The sequence below is a fragment of the Pinus tabuliformis genome, chromosome 2_2, assembly GCF_031772625.1.
Source record: "Pinus tabuliformis cultivar Carrire ecotype Pingquan chromosome 2_2, CPIR1, whole genome shotgun sequence".
NCBI classification, from domain to species: Eukaryota; Viridiplantae; Streptophyta; class Pinopsida; order Pinales; family Pinaceae; genus Pinus; species Pinus tabuliformis.
The window spans coordinates 258,886,338-258,905,011 of NC_142300.1; the positions used below are offsets into that span (position 1 = coordinate 258,886,338).

The 18,674-nt window shown below is 38.6% G+C and overlaps 1 pseudogene; it reads right to left on the reverse strand.

The window, feature by feature from the left end:
* Positions 1-1,144: 1,144 nt before the first annotated feature.
* LOC149192285 (GTP-binding nuclear protein Ran1B-like) overlaps positions 1,145-18,674 on the reverse strand; it is a 54,275-nt pseudogene continuing 36,745 nt past the window's right edge.

The following is an 18,674-nucleotide window of genomic DNA, read 5'->3' on the forward strand; positions in this document are numbered from 1 at the left end:
CCCTGGGGGATTACACGAATCATCGGGTGGAAATCGTGTCAATTGCTAACAGGTTCGAGCCATGGAGAACTACGTGGGAATCATCGCAGTCCTATCCAACTGGTTGGGTCGTTGTACATCTATAGGACTTGTTTCATGCAAGTTTTAAAGTGAACCATTATGTGAGCATACATAAGAATAGGAATTGCAGACCTGTCAACCGTATAGAGAATAACTCATGTGTTGACAATTATGTACACATGATACAGGACCGTCAACCTTATAAAGCACGTCTATGTGTTGGTAATTATATAGCTGTGTATATGTATATATTAAAAAAAAAAATTGCAGTGGGATATATGACATGAGCTTAACATGGCCACCCATATATAAATGCAATGTCTAGCCAACATATTTAATTACTGTCAACTTTTCAACAGCGTGCCATCTTATAAAGCTTTAATATCTACTTCAAATGGGAGTCAGAAGTTTGGATTTAAGATGCTACCTTAGCTTTGATAAGCATTCCATCTCCCAGTTTTACTATAGTTAAAGAAGAATCTGTAGACTGTTGAATGGAAATGACTTTAGATTTAGACAATGCGAATCTTTATGCAGAAATCAATCGAGAGCCCAATTAATGAAATGGCGATACCTTTATGTGTTCAACAGACAACATACCCACAAGAATACCCAGGCAGGCTTGATAGCCACAGTTATCAACTATGTAATCCAATTTCAGAGTTAAAATAAATCCTCAGACATAGCTAGAATTTTCAGAGAAATTTTTAACAAGCCATAATATATTACAAGAAACAATCATCGCAACTAGCATTTCCCCCAGCAGTACACAATGAAAGGCACTTGAGCATTCTTGAAATATTTGAAGAGTACAAAAATTTCTTGTGCAAAATGTGCAAGAGTATATGACGAAAAAAACTATCTTAGCATATAAAAATAGCTTTGTAATGGAGTTGAACTAAGATAGCTTAGCCAAATCCACCGATGAAAACATCTACACAGTACCCAAATCACATATAGAGAGATGTGATAATTCTATTCTAAGCCCCAAATACAAATCAAAATTAAATGTCGGAACTCAAGAGCAAACTCCAATGATACAAAACTAATTGAATCCGCCAATCCCTAAATATGCAAAAGCATCTTAACAAAGCCATTCAAAAGCATCATCATCGTCATCTGGAAGGGGTTGGGCCACAACTGCTACAAGTTCTGCCTCGTACCTGAAAACATAAAAGATTGTAAGCCAAAGTTTCAATCTTTTAGAAATGGAACAAATTATTTCAATAAAAGTTAACAAAAAATAATATGAAAATAGCATTCTACTTACTGCTGCTGGGTTGCAAGGTCTACCTGAACCTCAGGAGGAGCAAGAGCAGGTGACTCCACAAAATGAAGGTTTGGATCCCTATAAAAATAACCCATTATAGAATCAATGCAAATTTTTTAATATAACATTCATATTAGGGAGCATCAGAAACTAGATTAAAGGCTCACCCTGAGACCTTCCGTGCCATGTACAGGAATGGCTTCTCAAAGTTGTAGTTACTTTTGCAGATATCTCATAGTACTGGAGATTCTTCTTTCTATGAAAAGTAACTTGCTTAGCTTTCACTTTCCTATTCTTCACATCAACCTTGTTTCCACAAAGAATAATAGGAATGTTCTCGCACACCTTGAAATTCACAAAGATATTTAGCTAATCGGTTCAGGTAGTTGTGCCACCACACAATTAAGGAACCTTCATTTCTACTTAGAGATCCAACCCCTCTGTAAAAGAGATACCTGCAAATATCTCTGTGCCACATTGGGACATTCTTGTAAGTCAATCGTGTAGTAACATCAAACATGATAACTTCACATTACCCATGAATACTGCAACAAACAAAATCCCAATCAGTAAATAAGAAGGAAACAAATAAATGCTTCGGCAAACCTGAAATTAGACGAGTTAATGGAATCAACTCAAGACCAGCATTACTCAGTAATGGCTTGCAGCCTTTGGGCCGAGCCCCTTTCTTTAAGAGACATAGGTGTATATAATTAGAAAATAAATAAATAAAACAATGTCTACTTGCCGCAAACTGTATCAACCCTAATCTAAGGCAGAGATTATTGCAGGTTGTGTTAAGATGCGGTAGAGCATTTCCTCTGTAATAAGGAAGGCCAGAAAGCGGAGTGGCGCAGCTGGAGACCCGCTCTGTGGACATTATCTAAGCCAAATGGAACACCCAAAAAGGAAAACTGGGTTTGGAATAGAATGGAACAGCAGGTTGGTAGGGTTATTATCTTGTCCGCGTTTTAACTCTTTCTAGCATACAAGTATTAATAACCTGGAAGCAATCAGGAATTAATTCAAAAGAACACTGTAATTGAGGGGCAGGGTTCGGACCCTCTCAACAAGGGAGGTTGTAAGCTTAGGGGATAAGACCCTCTTCAGTCAATTACATAAAACATCATATAAACTGTATAGGAATGTGTAGCTAAACCAAACAAAAAACGTGACATAGATAAAAGTTGTGCAATACTATGAACTCATAAAACAAAAACGAGTACAAATTCTTGTACAGAAAGGCCGCGGTGCAGTAACCTTTAAACAAGCACAAACGAGGAAAAATATTGTCGTTAAAAGAAGTATACCATCATAATAAATTATAGTCCAGTAAACAAGGAGCCTAATATGTCGTGAGAAAAATAAGCACATGTGTGCGTTAAAATATATATACAGTTACAATTGTCCGAGCAGAGGAATTGCAGTCGGACATCCAAATTCAAGAGTCTAAAATTACATTTGTCATGTCCATGGTAACTGGAGCCTGGAGGGAACGAATAACCCTCCCCACCCTGGTTCAATAAAAAATAAAGGTGACCTAGAGGGTTACCCTCCTCTAAACACAAGAAAAAGTCTGAAGCAAAACAAACATAGCCGCGGCCGGTAGGATTCCCCATACTTGGAACACCGAACAGAACGGGGTGGGGTTTTCCTTAGTCTTTAGGCCGTGTGAGGAACGGGTGCCTAATCTGTACAAGGAGCAACCCGAATAGCACATGTTAGACAACAATAGAAGTAATGCAAACCGCAGTAAAACAAAAACTCAAGGAATTTATCCTCGTGCTTGCCAAGACACTTACCACTAAAGAAAACTCTGGCCAACAAATGAACAACACTCGTTCCAGTGCTGTAGGAGGACCCCATTGCCGAATAACCCTGCAGATGCATGATGCATGAGCATAATCAAGAAGTTTATCAGTAAATCGAAAAGAACGCATAGCCAAAAGGTTACAGAAGGAACAAGACATTGTGCGGTTATCTACCTGAAGGGTTTGGAAACGAATCCTCTAGCATTTGAACAGGGTCTGTGAGCTAGGCTCTCCGAGACAGAATGCATGGACTGAACCAGAGCAAAGCCGCAGAGAAATTTCCCAAAAAAATGATCCCATCACCCAAGGCAAGCGTTAGTTTAGGTGGCAGCCCGCGGAGACGATCTGCCACCGTTGGATTACGAAGTGTGCCCTCCACCGTTGATGCAAGGCGAAAAGACTGGACAGCCTACCGGCCTCGTACAGTACGAAGCAGAGTAGGAGATAATTCTCACAGTAATGGATAAGGGGTGCCACGTGATGGCTAAAGGGAAAATGTAAAGTTACCCCCGGAACCATTGCCGCGTGGTTAACATGCGTCCAAACCATATTACAGAGATTTTTATTAAAGTTAAAAAGTAGTACACCAATCCCTTAAACCATACCCGTATGACAATTGACGTGCATAAAGTGACATAAGGTAAATGAATCATAGGAAATTGTATATATAATTCCAAAGGGTAATCCCGGGTATGTAAAACCTTATGACTATATATATATATATATATATATATATATATATATATATATATATATAATTTATTCTTGAGAAATGGGGTTATGACAGTACATCATGAGATTGTGGTCTTAACCAGATGTCTAGCGAGGCCAGGGGCTCGTTTGCCTCATAACCGCTTTAGAGGCCAGAAAAGAAATCCAAACGCCTTGACTGTAGGTTTTCCAAAAGCCAATGCGGATAAGGAAACGTCAACATTAAATTCTTTATCCTACTTCTATATGATATTTTCCCGAGGAGCTTACACTTTCATAATAAATTTTATTGCAATACATGTTTTGCTATGTATCGTCACTCGTTGTTCAGGTTGTGGTGTTGGGGAATTACATAATTCATATTGTGCTGACTAAGATTTTCTATGTGGAAATAATCCTTATACCCTCTCTTGGAGTGTTGTGTTTATTACATTGGCGAAAACATTGGTTGCATTAGTGGCAAATATTCACTTATGAAGGCAAATATAGTTAATCCTCCTCCATATCCTTAAAGCAATCAACGGTGAACATTGTCGCATCCTCAAGATCGACGAAACCTCAGAAGCATCATATGCATGATGTTTATGCTAAGACGAGCCCCAAAATGCGATTTAGTCAAAGTCCAGAGTACTTCCAAAAGCTGAATCAAAACCGTTGTGAGCGTCAAAAATAGACTCAACAAAACCACTTATAGGAATTCGCTAAGAAAAAGTAAATAAGAGAGACAAAACTAGTGATAAAAAAAAAAATGTTGTTTTATAAACCCCGCCAATTTGCTAAATGCCAAATTATTTATCTGCCATATTGGTGAATTCTCCACGTAGAACGATACAAGTAATAAACATCACAACGCTGATGTCATTAAGAGATATATGATAATAAGGTAGAGAGAAAAGAGGTGTCGGGCACACGGGAGAATGTGAAAGATGAGAGACGGAGAGGCTGCTTTAAGGCAAGACGAGTTTTTAAAGAAAAAAACTTAATAGGTTGCATGTGTTAACCTTAATGCATTAAGGTTATTAAAATTAGTGCTTATATTTAATGGAAGTGATAATATACATATAAATGAATATGAAAACAATATAATGGACACCATGTAATTCATATAACTTGTTAACATAAAGTATGTAATGGGTTGAGGTTATAATCAATATTTATGGATGACTATAACTTTTTATTAGAAAAAATAGGATTTATAGGATGTGGTATTATGAGAATATATTTAAATTAAATTTTAAAATTATAAGTAAAGGTTTATATATATATATATATATATATATATATATATAATGAGTGTTATTTTATATTATATAAAACATGTATTAAGTAGAGTATAAAAATGACTCACCAAGTTTTAAGGAATGAGAAGGAATTTATATAAAGTGGATTTAGTCATTTAATAAATTAGATAATAGAGCTTAAATTTGTTTAATTATTATTAAAGTATTATGTTGAAATGAGTAATAAAAATTGAATTTTTTTATTTAATATTAAAATATTATGTTGAAATTGATAAGTTGTTATTTTATTTTATTATTTATTGGAAGTGTGAATATTTATATTATTATTATTTTTAATATATTGTGTGTGTGGTATTTTGAGTTAATAAGAAATTTAAGTGTAAATTGATTATTGATAAAGAATTTATTGTCAAACATATTAGGCATACCAATTTATTCATGAATGGTAATGGTGGTAGTGGTTCCAAGCATTTCAAACTATAAACTAAAGATTTAACGAGTGAAAATTAAGGTGGAAGAATCCCTAGTCTAACTTGAAGATGGATGAATCTATGATAAAAGATATCAAGTGGAAACTTGATGAGATAAGCCAAGATTCACAATGAAAATCATGCAAGTGATGGATAAATCACTAGGGGACAACAAGCACATCATTTCAATTGAGGGGACTTGAACCCAAGCTGCTCTAGTAAGAGCCAAGTATCTTGACCTACTGGGCTACAATGGAAGCATAACAATGGATTAAGCCTTCATGCAGGTGGATTGAGCATAACCTAAGACTTAAATAAGGATGACCTCATGTATGTGTTCCATTTGGATAAGCACAATATATATAGTGATCATGGAATTTTAACATGATATTGATGATTTAAATGATTGTACAAATGATAATATCTTAACATTGAATTTGACTCAAATATCCTTAGGGAAGGAAGAATATTCGACAAGAGGTTAAGGCTCAAGATGATGAGACTCATTTGAAATTTAATGATGTACTTAGATGAGTATACCTATGATGTAATGGTTGACTTCCTAATAGAAAGAACAAGAAATGTATATTGAAAAAGTAATTGGTACCTTGATGAAAACATGACACTAATAGTACTCATGGGATAACATAATCCTGTTCAGGGTTGGACCACATCCTCACATAGATCCTAGAGGGATGTTGAATTGTTTATACAAGTAAATGAAATTGATTCATGATAAGAATGCTTATAGTGTATTGTTGTTCTATATTTGATAAGTATTGAGATGATTCTCATGTTAACGATGTTTCGTGATATGATGGTATGTGGTAAATGCATATAGTTATAATGAGAGGTTAACGATGTATATGTGGTGCTTATTTATTTATTTGTTATGATAATGATGTTGAATTCTCATGATGGATATGATATGCATAGGGATCATGATGTAAATTGACATGTGGTTCATTTATTATGAGATGTCATGATATATCCTTGATGCTGATATGTTGATTTATAACTTATGAGAGTATTTTATGATGTGAAACATGGGGTAATTGCATGCAAATTTTATGACATTCAATAGTATGTAGATCTTTACTATTCAAAATGTTGTGATAACAATCACTTTATGTTATTAGGATGAAATGAAAGTGTTGGCATCTGGACTATTTCTCTAATACTATGATTATAACTAATGCATTGATTGCATGTTGAGATGTGGTGATTGACTGGAAATCCACGAATGGGATGAGAGGGCTGATTTATTTGATGATCTTGTGGGCGCCCATACCCGCGAGGGAGAATATGTAACACCATATGAACCGGGGACAACCGAAATCAACACTACATATGCCAGTGGTTCTTTTGTATTGTATAGCTCTTGATGGATAGCTCTTGAGGGGCTTTGGGACCATATTGAGAGGGGTAGCTGATGGTTCCCTATGCTAGGTCAAGTGCTTGCAATGGATTAAAGATCAACTTCTGCTGCAAAGTCTCACGAGGAATATGATTATGCAATAACTGCACCTGAAGAATTGGAAGTCAAAGTCTAGGACTCATTATAAAGAAGTCGTTCAAACAATAACCACTAAGTTTTGAATGGGATCTAAAATTTTACTTTCTCAAAATTGAATGAAGTTGGAACCACTATGAAACAACTCGAAACAATTAATGTTAATATTAAAAATTTAAGTAAAAGCTGACATTATCCTTATCTTTCCTTTTCAAAAAGGAAAGATAAGGAGAATGTCAACTTTTACTTTAACTTTAAAAATTAAATATTACCATTAATTACTAGGGTTAGGTTTTGTAGGGCCCTCGAGTTAATAATTTTTTTTTCCTTTTCAGTATTTTTTTATTAAAAAATTATTATTTGGTGGTCATTAGCTATGTTGCACTACATTCTTCAGAATTGGTCAGTTTATTAGAGAACTAGTGACTTTGGTGTTTTAAGGTCAGTTCAATACAAGACCAACCTTAGCCAATCTGAACCACCAAACTAGACTAGTACAACTCTAAAACCATTGGGACCAACCGATTCCACTAGTTCTAGGCTAGTTCCAATAAGGGTTTTCCCTTATCATCTTCCTCTGAAGTTGTTTTGTTGGATCCTTTTAGGAATGGTGATTTGGAAAGTGCCATAAACTATCGAATTGTTGTGATCACCTAAGTGTTGGAAATAATACTGAGAGGGGGGGTGAATCAGTATTATCAAGCAATTTAATAAATCTTCCTTATTTGATCTTTGAATTATTTTTGCATGTCAGTACCATAAAATAATGAGCATGAAAAAAAACAGATAGTCACACCAAAGAACACAAGATGTAAGGTGGAAACCCAATGTGGGTGAAAACCACCTGCTGCAATATGTCTCTATCTTCTTTCAATTTAGAAACTTCTTTTACAATGATTTTGTACTGGTGCAGTCCTTTACCAGTACGCAGGCTGCAACCTGCAGAGAGCTACAACTCTCTCTCTTTCTCGTTTTCCAGTCTACTCCTGGAAGGGAGCTACAACCCCCTACTTCTTTTCATAAAACATCAGATGATCAACAAGTACATAACAGATATAGACCACTACAGATATCAGATCAGCAATAACAGAACCAACCCAGAACACCTTATCAACAGAGAAATTCAATCAACAGAACATCTTAAAACAAAGACGCAGTTTTTCTTTCTGTGGCCTGCGACCAGACGCCGTTAACCTTCCGCTACTCTGCGTCCACACGCAGATATCCTTCTGCTCTGCTGCGTGCCCACGCACTGTTCCTTTGACTGCTCTGCGTTCTGTTGCTTCAGGGACGCACCCAAAGATATTATCGCGCCGCGTCTTTCTCTACAGAGACGCACCTGAAAACGCTATCGCGTCGCGTCTTTCTCTACAGAGATGCACCTGAAAACGCTATCGCGCCGCGTCCTTCTGCTTCAGAGACGCACCTGAACCTTGATCGCCCTGCGTCCCCACGCAGGTCTCTCTCTAATGTGCTGCGTCTCGGCGCACTTGCTCTTTACAGTACCTGCGTCCCGGCGCACTTTCCCTTTACTGAACCTGCGACCCTTCAGATATAAATGATATGAAGGCTTTAGGACAAACCCAATCAGTCAGATCTACAGATCTGATCATGCGCCATAGGGATCACAGTCCATTAGAAGATTCGCCCTCTTAGATCTGGACTAGATCTCACCAAATAAGATATTCAACCCAAGACAACTGCACAATCCAAATGAACTCCTTTGCTTTATATAGGCAAGCTCCTCCCCAAAACATGGAACAATACCACGAGCCGACACCATAGAAACATAAAACCGTCGGCTAGATACCACACAAGAAACCCCCATGTGCTTTTTTCTGCCTTGAAATGTGTGCACTGGGTAGACGCACCCCCTGAACGGCTGGCCGGCGTCCCTGGACGCGGGTTCTGCATGGTATACCTGCAGGGACGCACTTTCTGAACCGATTGCCTGCGTCCTTCTTAATTTTCAACAAACTGAGAGCCTTACCACTGGAGTTGCCATCAAGTACAACATCTGTAACATACAGTCATACCAGAAAACATAATGCCAACAATCTCCCCCTTTGGACTTGATGGCAACCTCACAAACTTCAGCTTCATTCTCCCCCTTTGACATCAAGGGCAAAGGGTATGCTCCCCCTAAGCTCATGCTCCCCCTGAATATGAACCAGATCTGCAGCAACGCATCACCATGAAAGAGATAGAGACATATTGCAGCTATTTCCAAGATCTCCTTCTCCATAATGCCAACAATGCATTATGTGCTCCCCCTGAGCCTGTACCACCAATAAGAAGAGGTTCAACAAGATGATGCATCAACAACCCCCAGCTTTTGCCTGAGGTATTCAAACGTGTCCCTGGGTAATGGTTTGGTAAGAATATCAGCAACTTGTTCCTTGGAAGGAACATATTCCAACTTGACTTTCTGTTCAAGCACTTGTTCCCGGAGAAAATGGTACTTGATTGGTATGTGCTTGGTTTTTGAATGCATAACCGGATTCTTTGAGATGCTGATTGCACTTGTGTTATCACATAAGATGGGGATAGGTGGTGTACAAGTGATTTGAAAATCCTGCAAAGTCTGCATCATCCAAAGGAGTTGAGTGCAACAAGATGCAGCAGCAACATATTCCGCTTCAGCTGTAGACAAGGCAATCGAACTCTGTTTCTTGCTGAACCAAGATACCAGTCTGGAATCCATAAAGAACGCACCACCACTTGTGCTTTTCCTGTCATCCACGCTTCCGGCCCAATCTGCATCTGTATAAGCATGAAGAGTAAGATCTGTATCTCTAGGATACCATAAGCCATAATTTTGAGTCCCTTGAAGATATTTGAAAATTCTCTTTACTGCCTGAAGATGAGTCTCCTTCGGATTTGCCTGAAATCTTCCAACTATTCCAACTGCATGCATGATGTCCGATCGGGTACCTGTCAAATATAGTAAACTTCCAATTATAGATCTGTAGGTTGGTTGATGTACTGCTGCAGATTCATCATTTGCACTGAGACTACATCCTATGACCATGGGTATACATACTGGTTTTGCATCTTCCATGCCATATTTCTTCAAAATCTGCTTGAGATACTTGGTTTGAGATAAAAAGATTCCTCCTTCCTTTTGTTGGATTTGCAAACCAAGGAAATATGTCAGTTCTCCTAGCAAGGACATTTCAAATTCTTTCTGCATGACCGAGGCAAAGCTTTGACTCATAGCTTCTTCATTGCTGCCAAAAATAATGTCATCTACATACACAACAAGTATTAGCAATTTGTCATTTTCAACTTTTATATACAGATTGCTATCTGCTGAACCTTTTGAGAAACCTTGTTGATGAAGATATTTGTCCAACCGGTAGTACCAAGCCCTTGGAGCTTGTTTGAGACCATAGAGAGCCTTTTTCAATCGGCATACAAGATTTGGATCATTTCCAAGAATGAACCCATCTGGCTGTTCAATGTACACTTCTTCTTCCAAGTCTCCATTCAGAAAGGCTGATTTCACGTCCATTTGAAATACTTTGAAGTTTTGAAAACTTGAGAGAGCAAGGAACATTCGGATGGCCTCAAGTCTTGCAACAGGAGCAAAAGTTTCTTCAAAGTCTATTCCTTCTTGCTGCGCATACCCTTTACAAACAAGTCTGGCTTTGTTTCTAATTACTTCTCCATTTTCATTCAATTTATTTTTGAAGGCCCATTTTGTTCCGATAACATTCTTATCCTTTGGTCTAGGAACCAGCTCCCAAGTGTTGTTCTTTTCGATTTGCTCAAGTTCTTCATTCATTGCTTTCACCCAACATTCATCTTTGCATGCTTCTTTCACATTTTTGGTTCAGTAGAGGAGAGTAATGCCAAATAGCTTGAGGCTTCTGCAACTGTTCTTCTTGTTTGTACACCTGCTTCTTTCTGCCCCACAATCTGAGATTCTGGATGATTCTTCTGAACATATCTGGATGGAGTTTTCTCTTCTATTCTTGTCTGCTCCTCTGGTTCTTCTTGAGGTTCTCCTTGGGGTTCTTCTTCTTCATCATTCTGTCTTTGAGGGTAGCCTTCATCTTCTTCTATATCTTCATGATGTACTTGCCTAGGAATATATCCCTTCTCATCAACCACTACATCAATGCTGTCAACAATTCTGCCAAGTCTTTTATTGTAGCATTTGTATGCTTTGCTATGTGGAGAATAGCCAAGAAGAATGCCTTCATCTGCTCTAGGTTCAAGTTTGCCAAGCTGCTCATCAGTATTCTTGATATAGCATTTGCTCCCAAAGATTTTGAAGTGCTTTACCGAAGGAGTTTTACCACTCCAGAGCTCATGAGGAGTTTGAGTGTTGTTCACCCGGACATTTGTCTTGTTGAGAATAATAACCACAGCATGTGCAGCTTCACCCCAGAAAGTTGCGGGAGTTCCTGATTCATCAAGCATAGCACGAGCCATTTGTTGGATTGTTCTGTTCATTCTTTCAACAACTCCATTTTGCTGAGGAGTTCTAGCTGTAGAGAATTCTCTCCTTATCCCATGTTCATTACAGAAATCAAAAAATTCATTTGAAGTAAATTCCCCACCTCTGTCGAATCTGAGGCACTTAATTTTGTGACCTGATTCATTTTCAACCAAGGCTTTGAAGGACTTGAATTTTTCGAATGCTTCATCTTTGTGCTTCATAAGTCCTAACCAGACAAACCTGGAGAAATCGTCAATAAATAATATCAAGTATTCCTCTCCTCTAGGTGTTCTTTTCCTGAATGGACCACATGTATCTGTATGTACTAGCTCAAGAGGCATGCTAGCTGATCCTTCTTTCTCTGGAAAGTTAGTTCTGGTTTGTTTTCCAAACTGACATGATCTGCATATGGTGTTGTCAGGAATTTTGATATCTGGAAGATCGCGAACTGCCTGATATTTGCATGCTTTCCTTATTTGTGAGAAGCTTAGATGTCCCAACCTTCGATGCCATAACCAGTGCTCTTCATCCTTGCTTAGATAGCATTGTTGTTGTCCTTCTTCAAATATGTACAGATTATTTGGAGTTCTTTTGCCTTTGAGTACTGTTTTACCTGTATCAAGATCACGAACAAGACATCCATTCGATCTGAAAATAACCTCGGTTCTTTGATCACACATCTGGCTGACACTTAGTAGATTATGCTTCAATCCATCAACATACAAAACATTTCCAGCCTTGACCTTTTCTTTTAAGGGAGCAATACCTTTTCCTTTTATAGTTGCAGGAGTATCATTTCCAAAAGAGACTTTCTTTCCCTTTTCTAAAGTAGAATAAGATTCAAGTTTTTCTTTATCACCTGTCATATGTTTCGAACATCCACTGTCAATGTACCATAGATTTTCCTGTCCTTCTGCATAAAATGCTATCCCACATCTTTCTGTTTGAGGTTCCTTTATTCTCCATGTTTTGGTGCTTGTAGCTTGTTCCTTTTTCCCTTCTTGTTCCTTTTTCTCCCGAAACCTGCTCCTGCATTCAGAGTCTTCATGACCAAAATTATTGCAAATAGAACATTCAACTTCATTTTCAAGAGCCGAAAAGTTTTTATAGGTCCTTTTTGTAATCATACTTCTTTGTTTTTGAGCTTCCCTAGTCATGATTGTTTTATATGCAACACATTGAGCTGTTTTGTGACCAAAGTTATGGCAAGAAAAGCATTGTCCATTGAAGAAGCTTCTGCGGTTATTGAATCTACCAACCAACTGATTGTAATTTCTATTTTCATCTATTATTGAACCAAACTGAGAAGATTTTACCTGTGGCTGGTTGTAGCTTTTGTTCACCCTTAAGATGGATTGCCCCTGATAGTTTCTGTTTGTAATTCGTCCCTGCTTTACCTGATTATCTTCATTATTCTTTTGCTCATTTCTTCTTGCTGCATCAAGATAACTTTTTGAGGTGGATGCTTGAGAGGTTTCTCCATTATAGCCCAAACCTGTCTTGTTTAGAGGAGACCGCTGCACATTGATAATCTCATCCAAAGTTTCAGATCCTTTGACAAACTTAAGATTAATAGCTTTTGTTTTCTCAATTTCTTTTCTGAGACCAACAATTTCACCTTCTAGTTTTTCAATATGTTTTTCCTTTTCATCAATTTGAAATTGTAGAGTATCAATGATCACATTCTTTTCTTCTATACATCTCTTGAGTCTAGTAATTTCATCATAGAGATTATCCACATCTACAGCATCCTCATAATCATCATCTTCAAATGCCATTAACAGCGTATATTTATTACCTTGTTCATCTTCATCACTGTTTGATAAGCCATCACTATCTTCATGGGTGTAGTAGCTTTTCTTATTTGCACTTTGTTTCTTGTTCCATCTAGCAGGTTCCTTTCCTTTATCCTTATAAGGACATTTTGCAGCATAATGACCTACTCTTCCACAAGCAAAGCATTTGAAAGGTAGCTTACCTCTGAACCTTCCAGAACCCCTTTGAAGATTTCTGACAAAATTTGATTCTTCTTCCTCTTCTTCTAGAACATGGCTTGCTTCATAGTAATCTTCTTTGCCTGATGCCTTAAAAGCAGCTTCCCTTCTGTCTGATGGACCTCCCTTTCTCATTTCATAAGCAGTTAGAATTCCATGTAGCTGAGACATAGTGAGAACACGGAGATTTTCCTTTTCTTCTATTGCAGATACTTTAGATTCAAACTTGGGGGATAATGATCTTAGAATCTTTTGAACTACTATAGCCTCTTTTATTTCTTCACCCAAATTTTTCATACAATTAACAATCTCATCTACCCAAAGAAAATAATTAGCCACACTTTCATCATTATACATCTTGAGAGTCTCATATTGAATCCTGAGAGTTTGAAGTTTAGCTTGTTTTACCTGTTCATCTCCTTCATAGCTCGTGATCATTTTGTCCCATATCTCTTTTGCTGATTTGAAGTGCATTACCTTCATGAATTCTGTTTGGGATATACTTCCTAATAAAGTACTGACTGCTTTTGCATTTGTTTCATACTTCTTTTTCTCAGCTGGATCTGTAGGAGTAGCTGAAGGAAAAGCATAGCCTGTTTCTACAATGTCCCAAACTTCTGTACCAAGAGATTGAAGATATGCAGTAACTCTTACCTTCCAATAATTGAAGCTTGTCCCATCAAAAATCGGTGGCCTGATTGATGCTTCTCTCTCGTAGTTGCTCATGATGAACGATCTACCTTCAAGCGATCAAGCTTCTCTGAAGGACCTGCTCTGATACCAATTGTTGGAAATAATACTGAGAGGGAGGGTGAATCAGTATTATCAAGCAATTTAATAAATCTTCCTTATTTGATCTTTGAATTATTTTTGCATGTCAGTACCATAAAATAATGAGCATGAAAAAAAACAGATAGTCACACCAAAGAACACAAGATGTAAGGTGGAAACCCAATGTGGGTGAAAACCACCTGCTACATTATGTCTCTATCTTCTTTCAATTTAGAAACTTCTTTTACAATGATTTTGTACTGGTGCAGTCCTTTACCAGTACGCAGGCTGCAACCTGCAGAGAGCTACAACTCTCTCTCTTTCTCGTTTTCCAGTCTACTCCTGGAAGGGAGCTACAACCCCCTACTTCTTTTCATAAAACATCAGATGATCAACAAGTACATAACAGATATAGACCACTACAGATATCAGATCAGCAATAACAGAACCAACCCAGAACACCTTATCAACAGAGAAATTCAATCAACAGAACATCTTAAAACAAAGACGCAGTTTTTCTTTCTGTGGCCTGCGACCAGACGCCGTTAACCTTCCGCTACTCTACGTCCACACGCAGATATCCTTCTGCTCTGCTGCGTGCCCACACACTGTTCCTTTGACTACTCTGCGTTCTGTTGCTTCAAGGACGCACCCAAAGATATTATCGCGCCGCGTCTTTCTCTACAGAGACGCACCTGAAAACGCTATCGCGCCGCGTCTTTCTCTACAGAGACGCACCTGAAAACGCTATCGCACCGTGTCCTTCTGCTTCAGAGACGCACCTGAACCTTGATCACCCTGCGTCCCCACGCAGGTCTCTCTCTACTGTGCTGCGTCTCGGCGCACTTGCTCTTTACAGTACCTGCGTCCCGGCGCACTTTCCCTTTACTGAACCTGCGACCCTTCAGATATAAATGATATGAAGACTTTAGGACAAACCCAATCAGTCAGATCTACAGATTTGATCATGCGCCATAGAGATCACAGTCCATTAGAAGATTCGCCCTCTTAGATCTGGACTAGATCTCACCAAATAAGATATTCAACCCAAGACAACTGCACAATCCAAATGAACTCCTTTGCTTTATATAGGCAAGCTCCTCCCCAAAACATGGAACAATACCATGAGCTGACACCATAGAAACATAAAACCGTCGGCTAGATACCACACAAGAAACCCCCACGTGCTTTTTTCTGCCTTGAAATGTGTGCACTGGGTAGACGCACCCCCTGAACGGCTGGCCGGCGTCCCTGGACGCGGGTTCTGCATGGTATACCTGCGGGGACGCACTTTCTGAACCGATTGCCTGCGTCCTTCTTAATTTTCAACAAACTGAGAGCCTTACCACTGGAGTTGCCATCAAGTACAACATCTGTAACATACAGTCATACCAGAAAATATAATGCCAACAATCTCCCCCTTTGGACTTGATGGAAACCTCACAAACTTCAGCTTCATTCTCCCCCTTTGACATCAAGGGCAAAGGGTATGCTCCCCCTAAGCTCATGCTCCCCCTGAATATGAACCAGATCTGCAGCAACGCATCACCATGAAAGAGATAGAGACATATTGCAGCTATTTCCAAGATCTCCTTCTCCATAATGCCAACAATGCATTATGTGCTCCCCCTGAGCCTGTACCACCAATAAGAAGAGGTTCAACAAGATGATGCATCAACAACCCCCAGCTTTTGCCTGAGGTATTCAAACGTGTCCCTGGGCAATGGTTTGGTAAGAATATCAGCAACTTGTTCCTTGGAAGGAACATATTCCAACTTGACTTTCTGTTCAAGCACTTGTTCCCGGAGAAAATGGTACTTGATTGGTATGTGCTTGGTTTTTGAATGCATAACCGGATTCTTTGAGATGCTGATTGCACTTGTGTTATCACATAAGATGGGGATAGGTGGTGTACAAGTGATTTGAAAATCTTGCAAAGTCTGCATCATCCAAAGGAGTTGAGTGCAACAAGATGCAGCAGCAACATATTCCGCTTCAGCTGTAGACAAGGCAATCGAACTTTGTTTCTTGCTGAACCAAGATACCAGTCTGGAACCCATAAAGAATGCACCACCACTTGTGCTTTTCCTGTCATCCACGCTTCCGGCCCAATCTGCATCTGTATAAGCATGAAGAGTAAGATCTGTATCTCTAGGATACCATAAGCCATAATTTTGAGTCCCTTGAAGATATTTGAAAATTCTCTTTACTGCCTGAAGATGAGTCTCCTTCGGATTTGCCTGAAATCTTCCAACTATTCCAACTGCATGCATGATGTCCGGTCGGGTACCTGTCAAATATAGTAAACTTCCAATCATAGATCTGTAGGTTGGTTGATGTACTGCTGCAGATTCATCATTTGCACTGAGACTACATCCTGTGACCATGGGTGTACATACTGGTTTTGCATCTTCCATGCCATATTTCTTCAAAATCTGCTTGAGATACTTGGTTTGAGATAAAAAGATTCCTCCTTCCTTTTGCTGGATTTGCAAACCAAGGAAATATGTCAGTTCTCCTAGCAAGGACATTTCAAATTCTTTCTGCATGACCGAGGCAAAGCTTTGACTCATAGCTTCTTCATTGCTGCCAAAAATAATGTCATCTACATACACAACAAGTATTAGCAATTTGTCATTTTCAACTTTTATATACAGATTGCTATCTGCTGAACCTTTTGAGAAACCTTGTTGATGAAGATATTTGTCCAACCGGTAGTACCAAGCCCTTGGAGCTTGTTTGAGACCATAGAGAGCCTTTTTCAATCGGCATACAAGATTTGGATCATTTCCAAGAATGAACCCATCTGGCTGTTCAATGTACACTTCTTCTTCCAAGTCTCCATTCAGAAAGGCTGATTTCACGTCCATTTGAAATACTTTGGAGTTTTGAAAACTTGAGAGAGCAAGGAACATTCGGATGGCCTCAAGTCTTGCAACAGGAGCAAAAGTTTCTTCAAAGTCTATTCCTTCTTGCTGCGCATACCCTTTACAAACAAGTCTGGCTTTGTTTCTAATTACTTCTCCATTTTCATTCAATTTATTTTTGAAGACCCATTTTGTTCCGATAACATTCTTATCCTTTGGTCTAGGAACCAGCTCCCAAGTGTTGTTCTTTTCGATTTGCTCAAGTTCTTCATTCATTGCTTTCACCCAACATTCATCTTTGCATGCTTCTTTCACATTTTGTGGTTCAGTAGAGGAGAGTAATGCCAAATAGCTTGAGGCTTCTGCAACTGTTCTTCTTGTTTGTACACCTGCTTCTTTCTGCCCCACAATCTGAGATTCTGGATGATTCTTCTGAACATATCTGGATGGAGTTTTCTCTTCTATTCTTGTCTACTCCTCTGGTTCTTCTTGAGGTTCTCCTTGGGGTTCTTCTTCTTCATCATTCTGTCTTTGAGGGTAGCCTTCATCTTCTTCTATATCTTCATGATGTACTTGCCTAGGAATATATCCCTTCTCATCAACCACTACATCAATGCTGTCAACAATTCTGCCAAGTCTTTTATTGTAGCATTTGTATGCTTTGCTATGTGGAGAAGTTTATAATATCTATAGATGTGATCTTTCTTGAGTCTTCCAAGATTGACAATGTTGTTGAGTGGTAGCTTAATTGTTTGGATATATTCGAACATGCAAAGTATTTTCAAGAGTTTGATAGTGAGATTCCACATCTCCTTCTCTTAGCTCTAAAATTTCTATGAAGAGCCTTGAAGAAATCAGGTTGAAGGAAATTCCTTCACCTACTTTGTCAGGAAAGAGCTAAGAGACTATTAGCAGTAGGTAGCCAAATCTGACAAGCGGTGAGGGTACATGCAAGATACAAAGCAAGGATTAATGCAAAGGAGTAATGCAGAGGAGTGTACTGACTACTACATATCATCAAACATCTTTCATCCCACTTAGGATGCCTTGCATCGTGCCTGGTTGATCATGTTGGTCATAACCTCAGTAGCTTAAATAAACAAGAGGTAATACTCTTCATCTTCTAAGCTATGTAATAAACAAGTGAAAGGGAGCAAGACATGTAGATCAAACACACGGAATGAATTTCAGTTCTTGAAACCATGAATGTCATTGAAGACGGAATGATACGACAATGATAAGAAAAATTTTAAGCTACATTAAGAGGTGTATTTCAAAAGACGTGCTTTGTTTTCCATGCTTAGCCTCCAAAGGGTTATGCATCAGATGGAGTCTTCATGTGGTCCTAATATTCTATCATACCTTGGGTTTCTTGGTCTGCTTATTTTTCTCCTTAGCTCCTTGAGAGTCATCTATCATGTCATATTTCTTCATGGCCCTACTTGGGATGAGGCCCTGGGAGGACACATCTATGCAATTTCAGGCTGCAAGGAAAACTGGGTAGTCAAGGGACAAAACT